This window comes from Ovis canadensis, chromosome 17 (assembly GCF_042477335.2).
Source record: "Ovis canadensis isolate MfBH-ARS-UI-01 breed Bighorn chromosome 17, ARS-UI_OviCan_v2, whole genome shotgun sequence".
NCBI classification, from domain to species: Eukaryota; Metazoa; Chordata; class Mammalia; order Artiodactyla; family Bovidae; genus Ovis; species Ovis canadensis.
The window spans coordinates 28,034,109-28,046,804 of NC_091261.1; the positions used below are offsets into that span (position 1 = coordinate 28,034,109).

The following is a 12,696-nucleotide window of genomic DNA, read 5'->3' on the forward strand; positions in this document are numbered from 1 at the left end:
TTTGGGGAGTTTTTTGTTTGTTTGTTTGTTTCAACACTTCTTGGGGAAGTCATGCTAATTCCCCACAGGCTAGGGTAAATATGTGCATGTGTGCTGTGCTCCGGAATGAGGCTTTTTAGGACCCACCTCCCAACACATGGTCATTTCTAGAGAGTATGGAATCCTAGTCCTTGTACATATTCATTCCTCATTGGGGGCCTCTTAGCTGAATGACATGGCCAGCTGGTTTAAGTGATTCCCAAGTTAGACAGGCATGTTTCACTGTTGATCACAATTCATTTTAGCTCAAATAAATAGATGAAACGCACCTAAAAGCACTGACATTTTATTGTGTGCTGCAAGACTTGAATCATTGCAAAGTATGGGCTCATCCTTCTCCTTATTATCCAGCATGTGAGGTTGCTGGTGATTTGAGGATCTTTGAGACTTGATCTTTCTTTCTCCAGAGCTCCGTTCCATGACAAGGTTTCCCTTTCCTGGAGTCTAGTGATACAGTCCTTCTTCTCACTCTTGAGTCACTTGACATTGAGAACCAAAATAGCAATCAGTAACTTCAGCTCCATTGCTAGAAACTTCTAGATCAAGCCTGTGCCCTGCTAATGCCCATCACTCTTCTGTACTTATTTACCACTCTGCAGCAGTGAACACTGTCAACCAGCCCCTCTCTATAAAAGCACTGGTGTTCGAACTGGTTTGAAAAGGTTACATACTGTATGATTCTATGATAGCCTATAAAAAGCAAAACTATAAACAGAATAGTGGTTGCCAAGTACTTGAGGGGAAGAGAGATTGAATAGGTGTGACAGGGGATTTTTTAGGGTGGTGAGCTATTCTTTCTCTGACGCTGGAATGATGGATACTTGACACTGAATTTGTGATGACCTATTGAACTTTTCAGCACAAAGAGTGAAGCTTAATGTATACAAATTATATACATATATATGTATTTAGGGAGTCATAGGATCCAAGGATAGAATGCAGATTGTGGCAAAAGAATCTGTTTCAAATATATGAAATAACTTCGCTGGAGGGAGTGGAGGATAAGGTGCTGACCAAGTAGCTTTATAAATGAGTGAAGAATGCAATACTCAAGGCTAAAGGAGCTGCATGTAAGCACTGTACTCTGATAGTTTCCCCCTAGATTAACGATCTGAAACACTATCGTTGAACAGTTAAGTAAGTGAATGGTGGATTGTGGGAGGCAGAGTTCTCACTGTTGAAGTGGAGGGTTATAGTGAAGTAAGAGAAGGCTAGAATGATCCATATGGTAGTAGAGGCGGACCTTTGTATGAATTCATGTTGGGCTTACCATGGATACATTTGCATACAAATAGAAACATTTATAGATGTGTGTTTATACACCTTGGGCTTCCCATGTGGCTCAGCTGGTAAAGAATCCGCCTGCAATGCTGGAGACCTGGGTTCGATTCCTGGGTTGGGAAGATCCCCTGAAGAAGGGAAAGGCTACCCACTCCAGTATTCTGGCCTGGAGAATTCCATGGACAGTCCATGGGGTCGCAGAGTCAGACATGACTGAGTGACTTTAAAAAAATATATATGTATATATATATATATATATATATATATATATATATATATATATATATATACACACACACATCGTACTATACTAACTTAAAGTCCTTTGCTCTATCAGTTGAGAGGGCCTAGAAACGACACCCTAGTTAACAATGAGCGCATCTAGAGCTCAGATGTTGGTTTCTAATACCAGTCTCCAGTCAGAGGAACCAGGGCTTCTAGGAGAAATGGATGATTCTAGGGCTGGAGCAGAAAGTATAGAAGATGAGGCTGGAATTTTTTTGTAATGTCAAGAAATAAGAAAGTGTTAAAAAAAAAATAACCACAATACTGGGGGGTATGCCAGAGGGACACAGGAGCCAACCAAAAGAGCTCCAAATGGCCAACACTGGAACAATCTGAGTAACAAAATAAATAAAATAGCATTGGATTATAACCCAAAGTATAAAATAAACATTCATGAGTTCATACTGATATAAATAAATGATTGAATAAATAAATAAATGGGGAGAAAGATCTCCTGCACAGAGGGATTGCAAATCATTTATGGAAACACTCCGCTGACAAGGAAGGGGAACATAACCTCCCACTCTGTAGCTGTGCTCACCAAGTCACATAGTGACCTCTCTCTGAGGAGAAAGAGGGAAGAAAGAGTGACTTTACAGTGAGGAACTCCGGCACACTGCCTCAGCCAGATGATGCCCACTGACATCAGCAGAGATGAATCAGGTTGGTACCACGCACTGTAGATGAGACATGATGAAAATGGCACCCCACCTCCGTGGACTTCTTCCTGAAGACCTGTAATGCCAGTGTAGCCGTGAGCAAAGCACCCCGCAACCCCGAATAGTGGATCAGTCCTCTCCAAACCAGCCACAAGAAACGAAGGAAGTCTGAGAAACAGCCACAGCCGAGAGGAGCCTGAGGCGACATCACGGGCGAATGGAATGTGGTACCCCCGATGGCATCCTGGGATCAAAGAGGGATATCAGATGAAAATTAAGGAAATCTGTATAAAGTATGAAGTCTAGTTAATGCTAATGAATTAGTATGGCTTCATTAGTTCTGACAATGTGCCATACTAAGATGTTAATAATAGAGGTCAAGGCCGATGGAAATTCTCTGTACTATCTTTGCAACTTCCCTATAAATTTAACACTCTTTCTTATGAGCTGAATTGTGTCCCTCCCCAAACCCTGAGCACATCAGAATAGAACCATATTTGGGGACCAAAGGTCTTTAAAGAAGGGATTGAATGAAAATCCGGCCATTAGAGTGGGCTCTTAATCTGGTATGACTGGTGTCCTTCTAAGATAGGAATCCCCAACCCCTGGGGTATAGACTGGTACTGGTCCATGCCCTGTTAGGACCTGGGCTGCACAGGAGGAGGTGAATGGAGGCAGGCAAGCAAAGCTTCGTCTGTGTTTATAGCCGTTCTTCATCACTAGTATTACCACCTGAGCTCCACCTCTGCTCAGATCAGCAGTGGCGTAACAAATATAATTTGCTTGTTGTTGTTGTTCAGTCAATAAGTTGTGTCCGACTCTTCGTGACCTTGGGGACTACAGCACACCAGACTCCCCTGTTCTTCACTATCTATAGGAATTTGCTCCAGCTCATGTCCATTGAGTCCGTGATGCCATCCCACCATCTCACCCTCTGTCGCCCCCTTCTCCTCCTGCCCTCAATCTTTCTCACCATCAAGATCTTTTCCAATGAGTCAGTTCTTTGCATCAGGTGACCAAAGTATTGGAGCTTCACCTTCAGCATCAGTCTTTCCAATGAATATTCAGGGTTGATTTCCTTTAGGATGGACTGGTTTGATCTCCTTGCTCTCCAAGGGACTCTGAAGAGTCTTCTATAGCACCACAGTTCTTTGGCACTTAGCCTTCCTTATGGCCCATCTCTCACATCTGTACATGATTACTAGAAAAACCAAAGCTTTGACCAGATGGACCTTTGTTGGCGAAATGATGTCTCTGTTTTTAAATATACTGTCTTGGTTTGTCATAGCTTTTCTTCCAAGGAGCAAGTGTCTTTTAATTTCACAAATCATCCCCAAACCATACCCCTGACCTGGTCCATGGAAAAAGTATCTTCCACAAAACCAGTTCCTGGTGCCCGAAAGTTTGGGGACCACTGTTCTAAGAAAAGGAAGAACCACCGGCAGTACACATGCCCAAAAGGATGGCTGTATGAAAAGATCACTGTAAGACAGTGGCCTCCTGCCTGCCAGAGGAGAGAGCTTTGGAAGAACCCAACTGATGGCACCTTAATCTTGAGCCTTCAGCCTCTAGAATTGAAAAGCGGTACATTTCTGTTGTTTAAGCCACCAGGCTGTGGTATTTTGTAAGAGCAGCCCCAGCAAACTATTAATAATACACTGTTCTAAAATAAAAGGTTGCTTTTAAGATGACACTGGCATTCTTTGTGTTCCCAACCCAGGCCCTTTGCCTGGATTATTTTCGTGTTCATTCAGATCTCAGCTCAAGGTCACCCACAGAGGAGCCTACTCTGACCACACCATTGCATTACCCTATTTTACTTCCTTGCATGGGGCTTACCACCAACGGCTATCTTTCTCATTTGTTTATTCATTTATCACCAGTCTTCCTGCAATAGAATACGAGGTCCTTGAGAAGAGGAACCTCTGCTGTATCTTGCATAGTTGAATCCTCCACACGGAAACCCCAGGACCAGCGCTGACTACGTAGTAGACACTCAGTAACTATTTGTTGAAAGGATAATGAATCCCCCTGGAGTGGGGGCACTCTTGATGAGAACTACTGATTCACTTCTTTAACTAGACTCAAAGCACCTCTAAACATCTTTCTAAGTTTCTGGGATCTAGAAGGTGAGCAGAGTATAAACCCAAGGTGTTTGACTTTTGATATGTTCTCCTGTCTGGGAAGCAGCCTGAATCTGAACAAGGAATGGAGGGCAAGGGATGTTGACTGGGCCGGAGTCCCTCATCAGCCCTCGGAGACTGGGACAAAATCAAGTCAAAATAAGGCAGTGGTAACCACCAAGGGAGGTGTGCATGTGGGCAGGGGGGAGGGAGTCTCAAAGGGAGCAGAATGGAGGGGGACATCTAATGCTAAGGGCAGGCCTGCTCTTTATCAGCTATGTGCAGACGTGTTGAAAGGCAGAGACGCTCTTCAAGATGAGGCTCCAGGCCCAGCATAAAGAGACTGGCAGGAACTAGGGCCCTCAGCCCAAAGCTGGGTCCTGGGGAACCATCTGCCGGAAGCTCTGTGGCCTCTGTGTCAGGCCAACCAAGCAGGTAGCAGGATGGTCCAGGGAAACCAAGCTCAAGGCTCAGTCAGGCCCTGGGACTCTGTCCACAGCCACCTAGACTCCTGTATGCGACAGGACAGTCTCAGGCCCCGTGTGTGAAGGGTGGTCCAGACCCCATGTGTTAACGATGGCTAGTCCAGCTGTTGGCAGCTGGGCCTGGCCAGAGCTGAGATAGCAGATGGAGAAGACCGTTGCGTGTTATGTGGAAGGGACCCAGCAGATGGGGCAGACGGGATGTGGAGAAGCCGGTCTGCACAGAGCAGAGGATGGTTGAGCTCGGCCTCTAGGCACAAGATGTCCGAAGCCAAGTCTCAGTGCATGTGTGCGTGCTAAGCCGCTCCCACTTAGTGGGAGAGCCAGACATAGTCATGTCCCACTCTTTGCAACCCTACGGACTATAGCCCACCAGGCTTCTCTGTCCTTGGGATTCTTCAGGCAAGACTACTGGAGTGGGTTGCTCTGCCCTCCTCCAGGGGATCTTCCCAACCCAGGGATGGAACTTGCAACTTTCACTCTCTTGCATCGGCAGATGGGTTCTTTACCACTAGCACCACCTAGGAAGTGAACACAAGGAAAACGCTTTAATGAGCCAGACAAGGCTACATTCATTTATACCACATTGAAGTGAAAGCCAACTTAGGCTAAAATGTTTTAAGATTTTATTTACTGGCTCTGTGATCTTACCATCATTCTGATCCTTAGTTCCTTCACCTTTAAAAAGAGAGTAAAAATACCCATGTCCCAGGGTTGTTGGAAGGTTTGGGGCTGCTATTGGAGTGACTCTAGCGTGGGGCCAGACACGTACAAGATGCCTGATAAACAGGGGCCGATGTGATGTTTGACTGATACCACACAGGAAGGGTCGTGGCTTTTGTTCCTGTCAGTTTGTCTAAAAGTAACTAGTCATGAAGCCCTTGGAAAGCGAAAGGGGAATGTGTCTTTGTTTCAGTGTCATCTCGAGATGGAGAAGTCGCCGGGCTGCTTCCTATCCTACAGCTCTGTGGGTGAAGGCCAGGTGGTGGCGGCTGGAGGGGGCAGGCGGACCCGCCAGGGCTTGGGAGGAGGTCGTCTGTGGACCCACCGGAGCCACCAGGGAGAGAGGGGCGTGGAGAGGCAGGGAGGGCCCTGGTTCTTAGACAGGCCCCCAGGGCCAAGATGGGAGACCTGGGAGGGCGAGAGTGTTGCAGGCGCTCAGGGTGCTCGTGTGGTCTCTCCTGTCTTAGGATGTGGCTGGTGCGGGAAGTCATGGCAAGCATCGAGAGGGGGTGGCGAGGGCCAGTTGCCCCTGATCCAGGAAGAATAAGAGCAGAGAGGCCACCATCCTAGGCTGCTGGGTTTGAAAGTGTTCCCAGACCTTCATGTTTTGGTAGAACTTTCCCTTCAGAGACAAATGGTGCTTGAGAGGCTGCCCTTGACATCTGTTGAGTTTGCTCTGTGTTCAGGTTAACAAGCCCCCTCGAGATGTCCTGGCTGATGCTGGCTGGGCCTGGGGAGAGGTCCGCAGTCAGAGTGGTGCTGATCCTCCTCTGCTTGAATGGCTTACCACTCCTAGGGGTGGAGAGCCTGGCGTGCCTTGAGACCTGGGCTTCCCCGGTGGCACTAGTTGTAAAGAACCCACCTGCCAATGCAGGAAACATAAGAGATGTGGGTTCGATTCCTGAGTTGGAAAGATCCCCTGGAGAAAGACATGGCAACTCACTCTGGTATACTTGCCTGGAGAATCCCGTGGACCAAGGAGCCTGGTGGGCTATGGTCTATAGGGTCACAAAGAGTCAGACACGACTGAAGCAACTTAGCACGCACGCAGGAGCTCATTGCCTTTGAGGCTGGCATCGGAGGTGGACTTTGGCCCTAGGATTTTCTTGTAACCTCCTGGGGCTCCACTGTTCCCATCTGCTTCTCAGGTAAGTAGGAGGAGCACAGGCCTGCGGGATGAGGTGGATTCCAGTCCCGACAGTAAACCATGAGCCGGAAGCACATGCCCCGAGCTTCACTGGGCATCGCCTCTGTTGCCATCTCCCACCCGCATGGGTAGGATGAGAGGGTTCGCTTGATAAACTCTAAGGGCTCTTCACTTTGTTCCTGATTCTGTGATGATACATTTCTCTGAATTTCTGTGTAAGAACAGAAGAGAGCACAGAATATCCTTTTAATGCTTATCTGGAGATTTAATCTAAGTGTTCCTAATTAGCATTACCAATAGGAACCGAATGTTCCAAAGCAGAGCTGGACTGCATTTTTAAATAATGCACATCCAGGGTTTGGGCTTTTCTGCTTAATCTTACGTGAAAGATACACTTAGACTAAAAAAGCTATTACTCTTTCGTAATTTGGTGATCTCTGTCAGAGATGATTTCGTGTTGTTCTTGTTGTTTAGTTGCTAAGTTGTGTCCAACTCTTTGAGACCCCAAGGTCTGTAGCCCACCAGGCTCCTCTGTCTATGGGATTCTCCAGGCAAGAATACTGGAGCGGGTTGCCATTTCTTTCTCCAAGGGATCTTCCCAATCCAGGGATCAAAGAGATGTATCTCCTGCATTTCCTGCACTGGCAGGCAGATTCTTTACCACTGAGCCACGCGGGAAGGCCCTAGATTTAGGACAGGGGTTTTCACCTTTAACACTGTTGACATTTGGGGGTCAGATAACTCTTTGCTGTGGGGGCTCTCTTGTGTATTTGTAGCATCTGTGGACTCTGTCTTCTGGATGCAAGTAGCTCCCCCCAGCATCCCACAGTTGCAACAACTAACATGTCTTTGCTGCTAAGTCGCTTCAGTCCGACTCTGTGCGACCCCATAGATGGCAGCCCACCAGGCTGTCCCATTCCTGGGATTCTCCAGGCAAGAATACTGGAGTGAATTGCCATTTCCTTCTCCAATGCATGAAAGTGAAAAGTGAAGTCGCTCAGTCGTGTCCAACTCTTAGCAACCCCATGGACTGCAGCCCACCAGGCTCCTCTGTCCATGGGATTTTCCAGGCAAGAGTGCTGGAGTGGGGTGCCATTGCCTTCTCCAACATGTCTTTAAATATTGCCAAGTGTGGCCAGGCGAGGGGGGGATGTGGGGAGACAAAATCACCCCAAGATGAGAACCACTGATTGAGGACTGTTTTGTGGTGTGTGTTTAAAAGGCAGAAAAGTAAATATAGAAACAAACTTAATTATGCAAATACCTCTGGGAAAAAATACTGAGTTTCTAAAGAGGTAATAGTAAAATCTGAGTTAGCGGAAGTGTAGGGCTTTAGTGTACGGCTCCTTTCCTACATATATACCGTCTGTATATACCTTCTCAACTGCACTTGAGAAATCATTTCAAGAAAGAGAACCATCCAACTTTTTCTCTTCTGAAGATATCACATATGATTCCAAATAATATTAGATGACTGAATGTTAGTATACCATGGTTTAATAATTTCTTAAAGAAGGTATGAGTGAGACATCAACTTCACATATATAGTGTTTCCTTGCTGTGAGTCTAGTCAGATCCTCCCACCTGCTCAAACTGGTAATGGCTATGTCACGAACCCTCTTGCTTTTGCCAGTTCCAGGATGTTTAATTACACCAAAGCCCATGTTTGAAAGATTTATTATCATCCGCATCGATTACTATTTTATGGGAGGAGAAAACACAATAAAGAGAAGAGGAAAACCCCAGAAGAACCGGCTCTGTCTTTCCTGCATTATATTTTGTGTTCCTGAGAGCTGATGAGGAAGAAAATGTGAAATGCGGGGTGAGGTTTGCCCTGTCATTCAGGCTGAAGTTGCCTTAAAAGGCAAGCGTGGCGTGCTGTATGCATCTCTTCCTTCCTTCTCTTTTACTTTCCTTTCAGTCATTCTCAGAATTAAGAGAGAATGTAAGCAGGAAGAAAATTGCCATCAATTATGTTGAGAAACAACTGAAGTTAAATCCAGCTGATATTTGTTTGTACAACTATGCACCATTTTATTTTCAGTGCGTTTCCAGTTCCTCTTTTGCCCTTGAACATTCTCCAAACTCCCATGGTGAATATCTTTGCTTTAATCCACGCCTGGATGTTGAATTCATGAACAGTCCCTTCTGGTTATGATCTGATCCCTCCAAGTCAGCCCTTTCACTCTTCCCATGGCCCGTCTTTTTTTTAAAGGAAGTAATTATTATATTTAGTTAGTTTTGGCTGCACTGGGTCCTCTTTGTTGCTTTGCATGGGCTATCCTCTAGCTGCGGGGCACAGGCTTCTCATTCCGGTGGCATCTCTTGTAGGGCACAGGCTCCAGGCCTGCAGGCTTCAGGAGCCGCGGCATACGGGCTCAGTAATTGTGGCTGTCAGAGTTAGTTGCTCCATGGCATGTGGAATCTTCCCGGACCAGGGATCGAACTAGTGTCCCTTGCGTTGGCTGATGAATTCTTATCTACTGCACCACCAGGAAAGTGCCCCGTGGCTCTTCTTTAGCTCCCACTTTCATAACTTCACCCTCCCACAATGATAATAACCTCATAAAACCTACCCCCCTCCCCAACCTTGCAGTTCAACCTGTGAGATTCACTGGCCTCACACTTTTTCCTTGTATTTGTGCGTTCATCCATGCAGGTCCCATTTGGGGCCAGACATTGTTCTAGACTCTGGAAATGCAGCCATGAGTAAGCAGACAAAAACCCCTGCCCTCATGGAGTTTACGTTCCACTTAGGGCAAGCAGGGAGGGTGGCATATGGAGACGGATATTTATAAAATGAATCAATGGTAGCATGTGATAGAATATGATAGAGGCTATGGAAAACCAGAGTGGGAAGGGTAACAGGGAATGTGTGTCTGTGTGCCTGTGTGAAAGTGAGTGTGTGTATGTTTCTGTATTTGGAAAGAGTGGGCTTGGTTTAAAATGTGAGGGACTTCTCTGGTGGTCCAATGGTTAAGACTGTGCCTTCCAATGAAGGGGGTGGCAGTCCAATCCCTGGTTGGAGAGCTAAGATCCCACATGCCTCACGGTGAAAAACCCAAAACCCAAAACAGAAACAATATTGTCACAAATTCAATTAAGACTTTAAAAGTGATCCACATCCAGAAAAACATCTTTAAAAAATTAAAACAATTAAAAAAAAAAAAGATGTGATAGGGAAGGCTGCACTGAGAAAATGACTTTTAGGCAAATACATGAACAGGTAGCCCAACATGTAGACACCCAGGGAAAGAGCTTTCCAGGCAGAAGGAAGGCATGTGTAAGAGCTCAAAGCGTGTTAGGTGTTTGAGGAAAGGTCTGAGAAGGCTGGTGTAGGGGAGAAGTAGGAGAGTTCACGGCGTTGGGGAAAAACAGATGATGCAAGGCCGTGTGGATCACTGCAGGGACTTCAGCCTTTATCTAGCGAGACGGGTTGCTGGATAATCTGAGAAGCATAGTGTGTTCTGTGTGTGTGTGTGTGTGTGTGTGTGTGTGTGTGTGTGTGTTAGTCGCTCAGTTGTCTCTGACTCTGCGACCCCATGGACTGTAGCCCACCAGGCCCTCTGTCCATGGGATTTCCCAGGAAAGAACACTGGAAAGAAAGATAGTACCAAGTTGTGTCTGACTCTTGCGATCCCGTGAACTGTAGCCTGCCAGGCTCTTCTGTCCATGGAATTCTCCAGGCAAGAATACTGGAGTGGGTTGCCGTTTCCTTCTCCAAAGAATACTGGAGTGAGCTGCTAGTTCTTCGTCCAGGGGATCCTCCAGACCCAGGGCTCCAACTCTGTCTCTTGCGTCTCCTGCATTTGCAGGCAGTTTCTTTACCACTAGCGCCACCTGGACCAGGGGACAGTGTGCTCTGACTTAATAGCATCATGTCATCGAGTCAGTACTTGCCCTGCTTAAACCCAGCACTTGACAGCATATAATCCCATTATCCACAAACTCCTCAATTTCGTGGCCCCTACTCACAAATTGTCTCACTCATCCTGCAAAAGCCCTCTGCACTCTCAGTAAAAAGAGTGATCCCCACCTTCATCAAATTCTACTCGTCCTTCAAGTCCAAGATGAAGTTTCTGCTTTCCCAGAAAACCTTTGCACCCCAAAATTGACCTTTCTCTCTTCTCTGTCTTCCTGTGGTACTTGATCATTGGTGTGCGTCTGGACTTGATCGTTTACTGTCTTGCCTTATTTTCAAAGCAGGTCTCATAAGTATTATACCAGAAGATCTAAGGAACTTAAGACCTGGAAGGGCCTTAGGAATCCTCTGTTCTGACCCCTTCATCTTGCAAATGAGGAAACTGAGGCTCAGCAGAGTTTAGGACATTTCTCAGATCCACTTAACTGGTGGTTAATGTGTAGGAAACAGCCTTTTGTAATGGCATTATATGCTCATTAGTGAATGACACCATGCCGTACACTTCTCCAAAGTCCCCTATAATAGTAGCTGATATAGTACTTATATAACAGATGCTTATTAAGTTAGTCAATATAAAAGTAAATTGATTTTTTGTTTCTTTGTTTTTAAAGGACCAATATAGCCCCCTAATTCATCAACCACATCTTGAACTCACAGACATTCTGATGCAGAAAGCCATGTAAAATGCTTGTGTATTTTCAGCTGTGGATTTTAGGGATTTGCTTGTGAATGTAGTTAGATGAAAGAATGAAAACTGTTGCCTTTCATGTAGGTATTTGTTCCAATGAAATGGTATTATCCCTACATGATACAGCTATTTTCAATATTTGAATAAGATTTATCAGAGCAATTGAGATTAAACATGAATTTTTAAAAAATCATTCTTTATCCAAAAGAGAAAGACCAATCATGGCTGAGTCCCATCCACTGAGTTATTTCTTTGGATAATTGTTGGTTTTGATGGCAGACATGAACTTTCAACGTGTATAGATGTCGCTCCATTAGGGCAATTTCAGGAGACCTAGTTCATCCTGTCACCCAGAGATGTCCTTGTGAAGCACAGAGTTTTCTTGAAAATATACCTCCATGTGAGGGCAATGCTAAGACCCTGTTTCAATAATAAATGCACAACCAGATGAAGTGGTTTCCAGGAGTCTGTTGTCCAAAACATAGACTGGTTACCCTTAACCTTACACACCCACCCAAACAAATCAATAATGATTTTCCAGTGTTACAGTCTTTGCCAATATGTATAGCACTGTTTTGAGTTTAACCTACGTATGATCAGAAGTATGGAAAGTGAATTCAGTTGCTATTCATGCACAGCGGCCAAAGCTAAGCTCCTGAGGTTTGAAATAACTTGTGGAGAAATCCTTCTGGTTTCGGAGAACTGTTTTAAAGCCTAGTATTCTAGTATTAGTGACCCATGGTCCAACGTTATGACTCGGTCCGTTAACTTAGCTGACTATATCATGATGACAGTAATGCTAAGAAGGAGCAAATTCTTGATTGAGCCAAGTAGCTTGATTTATGGCTAGACTCTTAACTAGTCATCTAATAATGAATATCAGTGGTTAAAATCCAAGATAAAATATAAATGGTATGATCAAAACAAAAGACAGAAGTATGGAAAGTGTCTTACAGTCTCGCTGGAGGAGAATCCAGATATATTGGGTTAGCCAAAAAGTTTGTTTGAGGTTTCCATAACATCTTATGGAAAATCCAGACATTTTGGCCAACTCAATAATTTTTTGGTGGCACTGCTTTAGTGTATTAGACTTTTGTAGGAACTGAAAAGTATAAGGAGCTATATCCAGTGGCTGAGAGTTAGGAGATCACGTGGAGTGATTTGACTTTGAGTCAGAAACGAGATGTGACTATAGAATCGTGGCATCTGCTTTCTGATGAGGCTTGTAAACTGGTTCTGACAGTCACTTCAGAGATGAATTCCAAAAACATTTTGAGCAATGGATTGCTTCTATTTTGTCATAAATGCTGGTGTTGTCTCCCAGCGTGGCTGCTGCTATCAAGGATA

The 12,696-nt window shown here is 45.2% G+C and overlaps 1 protein-coding gene across 2 annotated transcripts in view; it reads left to right on the forward strand.

Moving 5' to 3' along the window:
* Positions 1–12,696, forward strand: part of MAML3 (mastermind like transcriptional coactivator 3) — a 451,017-nt gene that overhangs the window by 168,374 nt on the left and 269,947 nt on the right. The window lies entirely within an intron of this gene.